Genomic DNA, 17,189 nt, shown 5'->3' with positions numbered 1-17,189 from the left:
AGCACATAGTATGTGATAGTAGATTCATATCGGGGTGGGGAGCAAGAGAGAAGGGAGAAGGTAATATAAAGATAAGCAAAACAAGTACCTGATATCTAGGAGTTTACAGTAGGTAATGGAAAGAGAGGCCTTGGGCTCAAATCTGTTCACCTCCACTGAGCATTTTGTGACCTTGGGAAAGTAGTTCTACCTCTCTGGAACTGGGATTCTTCATCTGTAAAAGGTGTTTAAATCAGATGATCTCTATATCTCTTACAAGTCTAAATCTGCAGTCTAGTTCCTGGCTCCATTATTTACTCTTGACATGTGATCTTGGGCAAGTCCTTTCATCTCTCTGTGCCTGTTTCTTCACCAAAAAAGTGGAGGTAGTAATACTTGTAGTACATGACTTGCAGGGCTATTATGAGGATTGAATGAGATGCCATATGTGAAATTATTTGTAAACATAGACAAGATACAGGATGTCCCAAAAGTCTTAGTGCAGTTTAAAGCCTTTAGAGCTTAAAGCTCTCATATTATTAGAATTTTATTATTAGAGCTTAGAACTACATTAAAAATTAGTGAGACACCCTCTAGAAACTCTAGTACTAATAAAGTTCCAGAGTGATTGGAACCCAATTCCAACAATATCTCCATTACACCTATCTCTATCTCTCTAGTAATAGTTAATTACCTTTTTCCTCTTCAAACTTTCTTAGTACTTAGCTTAAAACTCTCTTAAGAATTTATCATTTATTCTACTTACTTCTGAAAAGCAATATGGAGAAATAGATGGGATTTTAATATAGGAAGATATAGATTCATATCATATCTTAGATGTTGACCAGCTGTGTCACTCTAAACAAGTCATCTACTTTCTTTGAGATTCTATTTCCTCACTTGCAAAATGAGGATAATAATGCCACCCTATCTCAAAGGGTCATTGTAAGTCCCAAATTAGTAATATTAACAATTTCTAACATTTACACCATGTCTACTATGTGCCAAGTACACTATAAATATTATCAAATTTCATTTTCCCAACAACCCTGTGAGGAAGAAGCCATTTGAGATATAATGACATGGTTTATATGAAGTGCCTTAAAATCTTAAAAGTCCTGTATAAGTTAGAGAAATTTTTTGTGTTCATATTATTTATATAAACTGTAGTCTAGATCATAAGCTTCATGAGGGTTAAGATGTTGTACATTACTTACTCAATAAAATAGAGAAAATCCAGATCAATTAATAAGGTATGCAACTAAAAACATAGAAAATGAACAAAATTTTAAAACCCAATATGAAATCCTGAAAATCAAAGGAGAGAATAACAAAATTGAAAGTATGAAACCCATTGAACTAATAAATAAAACTAGGAGCTAGATTTATGAAAAATCAATGAAAAAGATAAAAGATTGCTTAATTTGATTTTAAAACAAGAAATAAAAAAAAATAAATTACCAGTATAAAAAATGAAAAGGGCAAATTTACTACCAATGAAGATGAAATTAAAGACATTATTAGGAGCTATTTTGCCCAATTATATGCCAATAATCTAATAATCTAAGTAAAATAGATGAATATTTACAAAATATAAATTACCCAGAGTAACAGAAGAGGAAATAAAATATTTAAATAATTCTATTTCAAAAAAAGAAATTGTATAAACCACCAATGAGCTCCCTTAAAAAAAATCACCAGGACCAAATAGATTCACAAGTGAATTCTACCAAACATTTAAAGATCAACTAATACTACAGAAAGTATTTAGAAAAATAGGCAAGGAAGGAATTCCACCAAATTCTTTTCACAATATAAATACAGTACTGATATTTAAGCTAGGAAGAACAAAAATAGAGAAAGAAACCTGTAGACTAACTTCCACAATTAATACAAAGGCAAATTAAAAAACAACAACAACAATACCAGCAAGGTGATTACAACAAAATATCACAAAGATCAGATAGTATTACTAGGTGGATGATTTATACAAGGTATGCAAGGCTGTTTCAAAATTAGGAAAATTGACCATATCAATAACAAAACCAAGAAAAATCATATGATTATCTCAATTGATACAGAAAAAGCTTTTTGACAAAGCAACATATACATAATAAATATTATATATATATACATATATTTAAACACACTAGAAAGTTTGGGGAAAATGGAGATTTCCTTAAAATGCTGTATAGTATCCATCTAAAACCATCATATACTTAGAGAATTCCAGAAAATTAACTAAAAAATGAGTTGAAATAATTAATAAATTTAGCAAAGTCGTAGGCTTAAAACAAACCCACACAAATCAGCATTTCTATATATTACCACAAAGTCCAGCAGCAAGAAACAGAAATAGAAATTCCATATAAAATAACTATAGACAATATAAAGTACTTGGGACTTTATCTACTGAGACAAACCCAGAAACTGTACAAACACATTAGACAACACCTTTCACACAAATAAAGTCATATCTAAACAACTGGAAAAAACATTAATTGCTTATGGATAGGCTTAATAAATATGATAAAAATTATAATTCTGCCTAAATTAATTTAGTTATTCAGTGCCATATCAATCAAACTACCAACAAATATTTTATAAATTGACTAAATAAATTAATTTTAATTTTAAAAAAGAAAAAACTATTTTATAGAGCTCTAAAGAATAAAAACGACATTCATCTGGAAGAACAAAAGGTCAAGACTATCAAGAAGCAATGAAAAAATGGTAAGGAAGATAACCTTACCATATCAGATCATAAACACTATTCATCAGAACAATCTGGTAATGTACAAAATGGAATAGAATCAGTGAAATAAACTAGGTATACAATATGCAGTAGTAAATGACCACAGTAATCTAGTGTATGATAAATTCAAAGATCAATGCCTTAGGGGCAAGAACTCACTCTTTGGCCAAAACATCAGGGAAAACTGGAAAGCACTATGACAGAAACTAGAACAACATCTCTCCATATGCCTGTAATAATTAAAATGGGTTTGACAAATATAAGAATTTTTAAAAGCTGTGGTCGCCATTTATAATAATTAACTCTTGAGTCAAAAGGTTGTTAGTAACTTTAGTAGCTTTATTACAGCAAGGTAGAAATGATAAGAGAGGAAAATGTAAGAAGGAGGTAGGAGATATTGCCTTGCTAAATTCCCTAAGTTTGGATCCAAAGAAATCAATCTCAATTCCAACAAAGGTTCCCTAAGGTCTTGATCTCCAACCAGGAGTCATTGTAGTCTCTTCAGCAAGAGTCTTACCCACACAGAATCAATCTCCAATGCAGAAGTCCAAGGCAGAAGAATCCCTCCAACACAGAAGACCCTCCAATGTAGAAGTAGTCCAATGCAGAATCCCTCTTTCAGCAAGAGCCAGCAGCAGAATGAATCAGAATACCCTTGGCTCATTTTTATAAGCAGTCTTTTCCATGCCACTTCCTGTCTCTCTGGTTTCTAGTTCCTTTCACTGTGGGTTGACCTATCATCACATCTTAGGAAGCAATCATAGTCTCCAATTTGCCTAGCACTGTGATGAGGGGGTGGGGGTAAGAGGATAGGAGATGTGCAGTGCTTGTGGTCTTTTAGGACTCACTAAATGTTAATGACTAAGTAAGTGTGAAAGGTGGGAGACTCCAAGTTCTTGATTGATTAAGTTAAAATAAATAAAAATCCTCTTTCACATACCAAAATAAGATCAAAATGGATATATGATTTGACATAATGAGTGATACCACAATCAAAATATAGGAATTTGGAATAGGTTACTTGTCAGATCTAAGGATAAGGGAAGAAAGAGACAGAAAGCATTACAAGATATAAAATGGATATTTTTATTATATTAAATTAAAAAGTTATACAAACAAAACCAAAACAGACAAGATTAGAAGGAAAGCAAATATCTGGGGGGAGGGGGGGGCGTGGTAGAGTATATAGCAAATATCTTTGATAAAAGTCTCATTTAATTTAACTTTAGGAAGAAATAGTAAAACTATACTATATAACTATATTTATATAGTTATATGTATATATATATAATAGTAAAACTATACTATATAAAACTATACTCAACTTCCCTCTTTCAGATCTAGATAAATCAAACCAAAAGAAAAAAAGCCTCATTTTTTTAAATATATAGAGAACTGAATCAAATTTAGAATATAAATCATTCCTCAATTGAGAAATGGTCAAAAGATATGAACAGGTAGTTTTCAGATGAAAAATCAAAGCAATCTATACTTATATATAAAAAAGCTCTAAACTGTGGATTAGAGAAATGTAATTTAAAACACTTCTGAGGTATATCACCTCACACCTATTAGATTGGCCAATATGACAGAAAAAGAAAGTGATACATGTTGGGAGAGATGTGGGGAAATTGGGTTACTAATGCATTGTTGGTGGAGTTGTGAACTGATCCAACCATTCTGGAAAACAATTTGGAACTATCCCCAAAGGGCTCTAAATCTATATCTATATCTATATATCCTTCAATATATATGACATATACGATATACATGATATACATGATATATATATGATATATATGACACACATGACAACTTGTTTAGCCATTCTCCAACTGATGGACAAGCTGCCCATTTCCAAATTTGGGCATTTGGGGGGGGGGACATTTTTGGGCATCCAAATTTGGGCAGCTTGTCCATCAGTTGCAGAATGGTTAAACAAGTTGTCATGTATGATTATAATGGAATATTATTGTGTTATAAGAAATGATGAGCAGGATCATTTCAGAAAAAGTTTGAAAGACCTACATAAACTAATACAAAGTGAAGTGAGAAGAACCAGAAAAGCACTGCACACAGTAATAGCAATATTGTGAGGATGATCAACTGTGAATGACTTAGCTATTTTCAGCAATATAGTGATCCAAGATAATTCCAAAGAACTAATGATAAAAAAAAAAATACTGTCCACCTCCAGTGAAAGAACTGATGGAGCCTGAATACAGATCAAAACATATTTTTAAACTTTATTTTTCTTTCTTTTTTAACATGTGGTTGTTTGGGTTTTTTTTTGTTTTGTTTTGTTTTTGCAACCTGGCTAAGGGAAATATGTTTTGTATGACTGCACATGTATAAGCTGTTTCAAATAACTTGTCATCTTGGGTGGGGGAGGGAGGGAAAAGAGGGGGATAATTGGGGCTCAAAATTTTTAAAAACTAATGTTAAAAATTATTTTTACATATAATTAGAAAAATAAAATATTCTTTTTTAAAAAAGAAATGTGCATTATACAGTGTACCACATACATGAGTTGCTTAATAAATACTTACTGAATTCAATAAACTCATAACCACTATGACAGTAGTCTTTTAGACTCTCCCCTCCATTTGGACAAAGCTATATCACCTTCCTCCTGTTGGTAACTATTATGTCTTAGTCTCACCCTTTCTACACTGTATTCAGGAGTTGTTCAAGAGGAAGTTGCTTCAAAGACATCTATAATAATTGAGAGCCTGGTACTCCTATTCTCATCCTATGAATAGTGATTATATGAGAGCTTCTTTGAATTTTTGCAATTTTCCCTTTTCTGGGTTAGATAACTTCCTAACTTGTTACAATAAAAGCTTATTATTTTGAGAAAGAAGAACCTAGAGAAATTGGGTTTTGAATTATCCATGTTCAGCTTTGCCCAATAGTTGTATTAAAGAACAATAGGAGAGCCAAGTCAGAAAGAGAATGAAGAGTACTACTATTGAATCAGCCAGTGTCAGATTAATGAGGCTTAATTATCCTCTTTTCTAGCAATATTATATATGTAGGAAATAGAATGTTACACACCATAAAACATTAATTAAAATGCAAACTTGGTAATCATTAGAAATGTCAAGAGTAGCAACAAACACTTAGTAGTTAAATGAAATAATAGCTAAGGAGCCAAGTGCACATCAAGGTCATTTTAGAATATTTGCTGACTTCAGTCAGTGCTATTATCATCTATAAAAGGAATGTCCTTTGTACAGCAAAAGTATCCAAAGGAAAAATGCCACCATCTCAGCTTATAGAAGAAGGTAAGTTTCCATATGGTCAGTCAGCAGATGTAGATGACAATGAAATAGGTTAAAACCTTTTTAAAGCGATTTTCTTATTAAAAAAAAAAAAACGAACAGAACTAGGAGCAAGGTGGAAGGAAGGGAAGAAAGGAAGACAAGACAATCAAGAACTAAATTATTCTGGAACATCTGAGGAAGCTTAACTGCCTAGAGCCTATTTAGATAAGATCTAAAGCTCTTTTCTCTACCACAATTTCTAAACTGAGTTTTGTGTCTTGGATCCCTTTATCATAGTGGGGAACTCTATGGACCTTTTCCAAAAATAAAGTTTTAAAACATATAAAAGTAAAATATGTAGAATTAAAAAAGAAATCAATTATGCTGAAATATAGTTATCAATATATTTTTTTCAAAACAGATTTGTGGAAACCAGATTAAGAACTCCTGCTTGGGATAGAAGTGGAACCAAGAAAAAATATGTACAATGACTGAAATAATGTAAGTGGAGAGAACACACACACACACACACACACACACACACACACACACTCAAAAGTGAATGTTGAAAAGACTTGAAAAGAAGAAATATAAGAGAAGCCACTGGTGCATCCATCCCTTTGCAGAGGATGAAAGTCAATGAGTGTGGTACATTGCACCTAGTCTCAGAATTTTTCTTTGTATTGATCAGTTTTACTTATTTTTGCCTCCTTTTTCTTCTTTATTTTCTTCAAAAATAATATTTGTTATATGGAATTGTCCTCTGGATGAGGAAGGTGAGAAGAAGGAGAGATACTAGTGGAAAATTTAGCAATATTTTTTTAAAATGTGGCATTGATGAAGATTTATTTTTTTAAAACTCTGCTTTAAACCAAATATATCATCCTCATGCCTGGAAACATAAGATCATCTTCATTTTTCTGCCTAAAAGATGAAGGAGATAAAAGGTAATAGCTTTCAAACATAGACATATCTAACAGTGGTCAAAGTTTAAAATCCAAATCATTTTGCAAAAAGCATATCCTTCTGCCCACCAGGCTAACAAAGGGCATTGTTACTTTCTTAAAACCCAGCCATCATATCAACTGTACAAAAATATATATAAAATAGTCAGCATATATGGGGTCAAAGAAAATAGGCACATTAATAATGTACCATTGTTGTTAAGCTGTTTTCAGGCATGGCCCATTCTTTGTGACTCCTTTTAGGTTGTTTTTTGGTTTTTGCTGTTTTTTTTTTTTTGGCAAAGATACTATAGTAGTTTGCCATTTTCTTCTCCAGATAATTTTACATATGAGGAAACTGAGGCAAACAGGTATAAGTGACTTGCCTGGGGTCACCCAGGTAATAAGTAAGGCCAGATTTAAACTGGGGAAGATGAGTCTTACTGACTCCAGGCCCAGCTCTCTATCCAGTATAACCATCTAACTGCTCCATGAGGAATTGAATTGATATAACTTCTGAGAAACAGTGTGATGGAACTGTTCATTAATTTGACCAAAGAATCCCATTACTGCAGACCCCTAGGAAGTCAAAGACAGAAAAGTCTAATAGCATTTGTGATCATCAAAACAATCTCCTTTCTTTCACGATAGACTTTCTCCCTTGTTGAGAGAGAAATTGTCCTTGCCATAGTTGTGAATACATATTCTCTAATTTTTTTTAAAGTGACATTTTATGTTCAAGCCTAGGAAGCTTCTACCAGACACATGGCTTTTCCCCATTCATATGATACTTCCAGGGCTAGCCCATATGAGTTATTTGCTTCCTATTTCCCACCTCCATCTCCTTCTCAAGGGGCCAAACTACCAAGTGGCCAAGTTGATAGGAAACAGACACCTGAGCCAGCAGGACCAATTTAGGCATCTGTCAATCCTACTTCCCCATCTTCAGCTCAGAAGGACAGGTTCCAGTCCCTCTAAGTCACCAAAAACCAAGGCTTCTTTCCCCAGATAGTCAAGAGCATCTCACTTTGGCCAACTTGCCACTGGCTGGCCATTTGGCCAGGTTTCAAGTAGGGAGATAAGCATTTCATTTAGCACCTACTATGTACCAGGCACTACGCTAAATGCTTTTTTAAAAATGTTCTCATTTTATTCTCACAAAATCCCTGGGAGAGCCATACCACTGCTGGACCTGTACCCCTAAGAGATAATAAGGGAAAAGACCTCTACAAAAATATTTATAACCCTTTTTGTGGTGGCAAAAAAATGGGAAAATGATGGGATGCCCTTCAATTGGGGAATGGCTGAACAAATTGTAGTATATGTTGGTGATGGAATACTATTGTGCTAAAAGGAATAATAAAGTGGAGGAATTCCATGTGAACTGGAATGACCTCCAGGAAGTGATGCAGAGCGAGAGGAGCAGAACCAGGAGAACATTGTACACAGACTGATACACTGTGGTACAATCTAATGTAATGGACTTCTCTACTAGCAGCAATGCAATGATCCAGGACAATACAGAGGAACTTATGAGAAAGAACACTATCCATATTCAGAGGAAGAACTATGTGAGTAGAAACACAAAAGAAAAACAACTGCTTAATCACATGGGTTAATGGGGATATGATTGGGGATGGAGACTCTAAATGATCACCCTGGTGCAATTATCAATAATAGAGAAATAGGTCTTGATACAATGGTACCCAGTGGAATTGCATGTTGGATATGGGGGGGGGGGAGAGACGGGAGGGAAAGAACATGAATCATGTAATCATGAAAAAAATATTCTAAATTAATTAATTAATTCAAATTTCAATTTTAAAAAATCATCTATTTTTCCTCCACCAAGGTTCAATGAGGTTCAGCACCAACTTTCTCCTCTCAGGGATGTGACCCTCTCAAGTAAGAAGACTTTTCCTTGGTCCAATACAGTGGTTCCTTATGAAGGGAAAGAGGGTGAATTGGAGTGGGAATAGCCTAGTGGTAGGGAGGCCAATTAAGAGGCTATTACAAGGGTTAGTCTGAAACAGAGTGTCTGGAGACTTCTTTGTTCATCTTTATATCTGCCCCACAGCCTGTATATAATAAATGTTTGTTGAATTAGATTGCTATCAGTTGAACCAAAATCCCTTGAATTTCAGTGACTTCTCTGAACTGCTGGCATGTGTCTCAGTGGTCCATCTTACCCCTCTCATGGGTAAGCCTTCTAGCATCCAGTGGTCTCTCCATGAAACCCCTGGCCTTCCTTGGTAACCCTTTCCATTCCCCAAGGACGTCCTATGTGCTGCCACAGCATGAAACCTGCTTTGGCAACAGCTGAGCCCCACCATTTGTTCAGGGAACTGCTCAGAGCCTCTGTAGGATTGCTGAAGAGAGCAAACCTAGGTGATGTGAAGAAGTATCACATGCCTAGCTCCCTCTAGACTCTTGGGCTCTATGCTGAAGCAGGCACAGGGCTATTAATAAATACTCCCTCCTCTGGCTCAAGGTCAGTGCTCATACACATCCGCTGGGTGTGCTCACCCAAGTTACCAATGACATTCAAGTTGAACTTGCTAGAGACCTAGCAGACACTCCTAACTTCTTTATTTGTCTCCCACAGGCCATAGGGACATCTAAGCAAATGAAGTGCTAGGATAAGCCACTTTGATAATCTCCCAAGATTAATTTATAAATCAGCTCAAGAAACACTCCTCATACGAAAAATAGTTGATGGCACAGTGGACAGAGTGATGAGTCTGGAGTTGGAAAGACCCAAATTCAAATCCAGCCTTCAACACTTACTAGCTGCATGACCCAGGGCAAGTCAGTTAACCCTCTTTGCCTTTGTTTCCTCATCTGTAAGATGAGCTAGAGAGGGAAATGGCAAACCACTCTAGTATCTTTGCCAAGAAAACTCCAAAAAGGGGTCACAAAAAGCAGGACATGATTGAAATTAACTAAACAACAAAAACAAAACATTTATATAAAGGTATATTTTATCTTTAAGGTTGGCAAAAGCTTTACATATATTATCCCATTTGATTCTGATAAAAAATAAAAACAAAAACAAAAAATAAAAGGAAAAAGCATTTTGGCCCCATTTTAGAAATGAGGAAATTGAAGCTCAGAGGTGGGATTTGAGCTCAAGCTTTCCTGAGTCCAAGTCTAACACTCCAGTCTCCTGTCTAGCTGCCCAAAGGAATTACACTTACATCAGTGTGCCATAGATTAGAACAGAGATAATCAGCAGAGTCAGGATTTAAACCCAGCTCTTCTGATTAGAGGCAGCATGGTATAGTTCAAAAGGGTCAGAGTTTGGTTCCCTGTGGTCCAAAATGCTCCCTAATGAGGTCTGAACCAAATTAAAATATAGTTCCTATCAGGTATTTTTAACCCTTCCCTTCCCTCTTGGAATCAATACTTTGTACTGGTTTCAAGGCAGAAGAGCAGTAAGGACTAGGCAACAGTGGTTTAGTTATTTGTCTAGGGTCACACAGCTAGGAAGTGTCTCTGTCAAATTTGAACCCAGAACCTCCCCTCTCTAGGCATGGCTCTCAATCCCATGAGCCACTTTGCAGCTACCCTATCAGATTTTAATGTGTTGATGTATTAATAAAACAAAGAAAATGTAGTTTTCTGAATAAACAGGCAGTCTGCAAGGATCCTGAGGTATGGTTTAGAGGTCCCTCTTTCTATCTGAGATTGCTAACACTGGATTAGTAAATACTAGTACTAAATATTAAGATTTATTGATTTCTCCAGATTCTGTCAATTTTAATGTGGTTCATCATACCCAGTCAACAAATCTCTACCTTGTTTAATAAATATAGTGCTTTCCTTTGGGACCAGAAACTCTAGTTTCACATAAACAAACAAAAATGTAAAAGAAATCTGTAAGAAACACGAAGTTCCACCCCACAAAATAAAATAAGCACAAAAAGTGATGCTAAATGAGCTAGAATCTTCAGTGTGAAACATGATACTGTTTAACACAGACTGGTTGTTCTGAGGAACCTGCGCGGTCATTATTAGCACAAGATGCTGTTCCTGGATTGAGCCTAGAGCTTATACCACATTTAGCCCAACCTATGAGGTTCAAAAATCAAATGCCTAAGAACCAAATACCAAAGGAAGCAGCCAGCTAAGGCTCCATCCGGCTCACAGTGGCCCAACTATGGTGGTCTGTGTCAGCTCAGTGTGGCCAGGACTCTAGGGGATGTGCTCAGGGGCTATATGGTTTGTTTGCAAGGTCTGTGGTTGAGTCCTGTACTACTGTGGAGGCCAGGTGCAGTAAATTCATCAGAGAGGAGCTAAATTAAATGGACCATAGATTCGGCCCAAGAACCATGGATCTGATCCTCCAGAATGGTGTTAATGGGGATTCCCAGCAGAGAAGGAGACAATTTGGATCCTATGATTTCAGGAGACTTTGGTGGAAATGGTATTACATGTAATTGATAAAATAAAATATCTTTATAGAAGTTAAAAAAGAAAATAAAATCCCCAGCTGCCTAGGAAGGGTGTCCAGTAGGAAACACGATAGTTGGAAAACATGCTCAGAATTTTTGGAAGATCTAGAAAAGCTCTGAGCCTTAGCTCAGAGCCAGGAGAAAGCATCCATGCCCCCTGAACAATGATTGAAAATTGTATCTGAACTACTTTGTGTTTGAAAGTTGGTTTGCATGGTTGGTTTACTTTCAACTGGAGATTTTAAGTTTTCACTATAAAAGATGTGACTTGATTTTATTACAGAACAAGTAATTATCCACCATGAAGACTGAAATTTTCATGCATTAAAAATATGTACATTTATAAAAAGTAATTTACTTTGTTTCTTGGTTGATGCAGTCTAGTTAGATCAGAGATTTTACCCAGATGAGAAGAAGAAGAGGCTTGGAGACAAAGAGAGTGAGAAAGATTGAGGAATACATTTTATCTACATCGTTGTATGGCAACAAGGGCTTCATTGATGTCCTCAAGATGTCAAGAGAAAGTAAAGAAGTCCTTAGCACATGGAGAGTCTTCCCTATAGAAAATTTAGAGAAGGACATGGATGACAGGTACCCAAGGTAGGTAGGAATGAATGGATAGTGATATGCCTTTGTGTTGGAGGAAATATCCACGTTAATGAAGTCACAGATCTATTTCTCTGTCCCTTTTTTTGAGTAAGAATGCTTCCCCTATCTGAAAGGTCATTTCAGTTTCAAAGGAACTCTACCCGCCACCAATTTAGAATTATCTTATTCATATCTGGATGATTCAGAGACAACTGGGGTTTATTCGTCTTGAATTAGACCATGAGAGTCTCCCTCAGCAAAAAAAACTACTGACCTTTGAACACATGAAAAGGATGTGGGGAGAAAAGGAAATAAACATTTTTATAGTGCTTATTATGTGTCAGGCATTGTGCTAAGCACTTTACAAATATTAACTCATTTGATCACCCCAACAATCCTGAGTAGTAAGTGCTATTTATCCCCATTTTATAATTAAGGAAACTGAGGCAAACAGAGGTTAAGTGACTTGTCTAGAGACTCATAGTTAGGAAATGACTGGGAGGCAGCTAAGTAGCTTAATGGATTGAGATCCAGGTCTGAAGATGGAAGGTCCTAGGTTCAAATCTGACCTCAGACACTTACTAGATGGGTGACCCTGGGCAAATCACTTAACCTCCATTGATCATCCCTTACTGCTATTCTGCCTTGAAATCAATACACAGGATTTATTCTAAGATAGAAGGTAAGTTAAAGAAAAAAAAAAGTACAAGGCCAGATTTGAACTTAGTTCTTCCTGACTCCAAGACAAGTGCTCTATCCACTTCACCACCAGGTACCACTGTGTAAATGAAAGGTTATCTATAAATCATCAACATTTCCATATGTTACCAATAATACCCAGAAGAGACAGATAGCAAGCTCATGAGGGTAAAAAACATCCTTGATTAACATTTGCCCAAGGGTCTCCTGGTGTTGGATGAATGAGCCATTTTCATGAGGGTTATGAAATTCATTCAGGGCTAGTTATCAGTGAAGTTTTTTGCACCAATAGTTCAGGGGTCTTCTTTTCCTCTCTGGTCTTTACAACAGGACAACAGCCCTTCAAGTTTGTAAAATCTGGATATGCCATGTTTGAAATGGGAAGCACACTAAAAAGACAGCTCAATATATTTAGTGTTGACCATCGACAAAGGAGCTAATAGATCATGTGAAGATTGCTATTGATCCCTTCTGTGTGTTATCGTTAATATACAGAAATATTGATGACTTATAGATAACCTTTCATTTACACAGTGGTACCTGGTGGTGAAGTGGATAGAGCACTTGTCTTGGAGTCAGGAAGAACTGATTTCAAATCTGTCCACAAACTTTTTTAAATCCTTACCTTCTGTCTTAGAATCAATTCTGTGTATTGGTTCTAAGGCAGAAGAGAGGTCTCCAACTAGTCTCCAAAAGCCTCCAGAAGAAACAGGAATGAGGAGGCTTTGGAAATCCCTAGGCATATTAGGTCCCTGAAGCCAGGACACCTCAGAAGGGATAGGTAACAGGAGGCATGAAGGGGCATAGTTGATATACTAGGCTTTTCTAGTCTTTAGGCTGGAGAGTCACATTCTTACCCAGTGCATAGACTCCTTGGGCTTATCTCTTGGGATGGGATAATTGAGAGACCTCCTCCACTAAGACTCTGAAGGAAGATGGGCTGGCTGCATCTTTGATTCTAGGCTGAGATCAAGTTCCTCCAAAGAGGTGAAAGACAATGAAAATAAGACTCTTTTCTCTGGTTCTCTTCAATCTACTTTCCCAACAGTGATTCTCCTCATCCACCTCAGGCCTCTGACCCCTTGCTCATTGTGAGGCTGCCCATCTCTTGGGTTTGTCACATCTTATCCTCATCCCCTCAATAAATAAATACCCACATCATGTCAAAAAAAAAAAGTGATCGTTTGAAATAGATTTTGTAGAGTTCAGTGTGAAACATGAACATAGTACCTGGCTCCATCCATGTCCCAAATCTAAGTCTCAAATAGTTTTGAAGTCAAGATCCTGCCTCCTGAAGCATGCCAATGAATAGGAAAGAGGTCAGGAGGTGTTCTTAAGGATACGACTATTAATTCTCTCATGACACACAAGCATAATTGCCAAACCTCCAGTGTTCTTTGTGCCATGACATCAGGCTACTTGTTGAACAATCCCTTACACAGACCTCCAAGGACATAGACCACACACAATAAAAAGAAATTAATAATAACTATAGAATATATATAAGGTACATGGGAATCTAATTACCAAGGCACATACAGTAATTATATGAATACAACCATAAGATAGGCTTTACAGAAATAAAAGCATACTCTAAATAACTGGAGAAATATTAATTTATCAGGAATGGAATGAAAGGGATAATCAATATAATTAAAATGTCAATACTAAGTAAATTAATTTATTTGTTCAATGGAATACGAAGGCAGCTTTGACAGTAACAGATATGAAACTATTGAAGAGTAATAATCAAAATGATTTAGTATTGGTTAAAAAATTAGTAGGAATTTATTAGTAAACTAACATATTGAATCAGCCAAAGATCTTTGCTACTGGGATAAGAACTCACTAATTGATTTTTTTAAGCTGCTGAGAAAATTGGAAAGTGATTTGGTAGAAATAAGGTATAGACCAGCATATGGCAAGATAAGCTCTAAATGGATACATAACATATATAAAATGTCATGTCATAAGCAAATTAGAGGATCAAGGAAGAAATCATCTTTTAAATGTATAGCTAAGGGAAGCCTTCATACCCAAAAAAGAACTGAAGAGTGGATTAGTCAAGTAGATCTGTGACTTCATTAATGTGGATATTTCCTCCAACACAAGTGCATATCATTCGTCTATTCCTGCCTACCTTGTATACCTCTTGTCCATGTCCTACTATAAGTTTTCCATAGGGAATCTACTCAATGAGCTCAGGCCATCTTCACTTTCTCTTGATATCTCAAGGATATGAATGAAACACTTGTTGCCATATGACAACATAGATAAAATATTAATATTTTAAATGGGCTTTTGTTTCACAGAGAAGTTGGAGTCATTAAAAAGCCTTGCATATATTCAAAGGAAATCCAGCTCTTTTTTCAATCCAGCCCCTTATTCAAATGAGACCAATTAATTGTCTAGTTTCAGTGAGTATCCAGGAGATGAGAGAGAGACAGAGAGAGGGACGGAGGAAGAGAGAGAGTGAAGGAGGGAGAGAGAGAGATGAATAGATAGATGGATATTGGAATATCTGTATATCTTGCTCTCTATATACAGAAATATATAATAAATACAGATATCATCTATACAGATACATAGACATAGATATAGAGAAAATTAACATTTTAAGCACCTTAGAGATCTTAGCCACAACCAAGGACCAACCTGACAAAGTCCAGAGAGGTTCATCCCAGACAGTTGGTCACCAGGGAATGAATGATTTTTCAGCCACATCGGTTCATAAAAATTATCTACTCATGTGTGAAGGGAACACCACTTCCATCACTAGAGTTTATGCCTGCATTAAGGTGTTCACTCAAAGTGAAAGTCAGTATATGTAAGTTTTCAGTGCTGCCTGCTGTGCAAAAGGAAAAAGGAAAAAGACCATGACCTCTTAAGTCATTTTTTATCTGATGTATAGGATATGTAATAGATTCAAGCAAAAGTGACTATAATTTAATATTGGTAAAGAAAATCTTATTCCTCTCTTGACTAATAAAATTAGAAAGGTTTCAGAATCAATGAAATCAAGTTACTTAGCAAAGTGAGCTGAAAACTTGTGGTGAGGCAAATAAATGTACTTCCTAATTTGGCAATTCTCTTAGTAAGTAAAGCACTGAGCATGGAGTTAGAAGATACTGTTTCTAGTTCCAGCTCTTCCCTTCATCACTTTTGTGATAGTGGGCAAATCCCTTCATTTTTCTACACTTCATCTTCCTCATCTACAAATTGAAAGGGGAGGAAGGAAGCTCCATGTTATCTGGCATCAGAATGTTCATGGGATCATAGGGTTAAAGCTGAGAGAGCCCCAAAAGTCCATCTAGTCCAACACCACCCCCTGCCCCCATTTTACAGATGAGGAAATATGAGTCCTAGAGAGATTCAGGAACTTGCCCAAGATCACACAGGCAGTAAGAAACAGAGATTTGAACTTAAGTCTTCTGAACCTACATCTAACATACCATCTACTACACCACATTGTTTCCTAGGCAGAAATATTTCTCCCTATTTCCTTGACCTTGGGGCATCTATATAAAGCCTTATAAGCCATACTATTATAAGGAAATTTCCACAATTATAAGGTCAGACATAGGGCCTGGATATTTATTAACCATTGGCTAGTTCTCCACCTGAATCAAAGAGGAAATTAGGATTAGTTTTTGACCTTTATAAAAAGTCTTGACTGCTAAGGAGGGATGATTGGCCCTACTATAGAGGAAAGAAATAAGACTATATTAAGTGCCTACTATGTGCCAAGCACTTTACAAATATTATCTTAATTAATTCTTACAACAACCCTGGGAGGAAAGTGATTTTGCTTGGAGCTGGGAGGACTAGGGTTCAAATCTGGCCTCAGACCCTTCCCAGACATGTTGTATAAATGGAGATTTTGAACCCTAGACTTAAATCCCCAGAAATCCTTGGTATTTCCCAGAATTCCCTATAATCTCACCTGTGTCTCCACCTGGGTGAGATCACAATTGGTATTTAACTGGCAGTAACACCTACCACTCTTCTCTGTCATTGCAATGATGTAGTAAGTAATCTAAACACAGGGAATCTCATTGGCTAATCAGACATGGGCACGCGGTTTTTATTTTGTATCTTCTTTATTCCTTGATTTCTAATAAACCTCATAAAATATAATATTTTATTACTAGATAATAATTTAATTTTTACAATGTGGATTAACCTTTCTATCCTAGAGTGGTTGAAGAAAGGATCAAAAGAAAGACAGAAGAGAGATGGAGAGCTCAGTGGAACCTAAGTGTGCTGCATTTGAAGGCAGCTTTCCAAAGGATCATTCCTGCATCCTGAAATCCAGCCTAACTGAGGCTAGCCAGTTGCATCTTTTCCCATAAAACCTCTCCTCCTCATCTCTGTTCTCCATGCTTCTGCCCTCTGGTCTTTTGTTTTCATTCAAACCTCCCCTCTGTGAGCTAAAATGAGCCATGATAAAAAGCCTATTGTGGAAAGTGCACTAAATTTGGGATTTGGGGATCAGAGCCTGTAT

At 36.1% G+C, this 17,189-nt stretch overlaps 1 long non-coding RNA gene across 1 annotated transcript; it reads left to right on the top strand.

Moving 5' to 3' along the window:
* Positions 1-7,271: 7,271 nt before the first annotated feature.
* LOC103097031 (uncharacterized) lies at positions 7,272-9,052 on the top strand. Its single transcript, XR_468978.3, has 2 exons — positions 7,272-8,515; positions 8,797-9,052. It is a non-coding gene; the product is annotated as an uncharacterized LOC103097031 (long non-coding RNA).
* Positions 9,053-17,189: the final 8,137 nt, after the last annotated feature.

The sequence above is a fragment of the Monodelphis domestica genome, chromosome 6 (assembly GCF_027887165.1).
Source record: "Monodelphis domestica isolate mMonDom1 chromosome 6, mMonDom1.pri, whole genome shotgun sequence".
In the NCBI taxonomy this organism is placed as follows: domain Eukaryota; kingdom Metazoa; phylum Chordata; class Mammalia; order Didelphimorphia; family Didelphidae; genus Monodelphis; species Monodelphis domestica.
The sequence above is the reverse complement of the archived record's forward strand: the minus strand, read 5'-3'. Positions and strand labels throughout refer to the sequence as shown.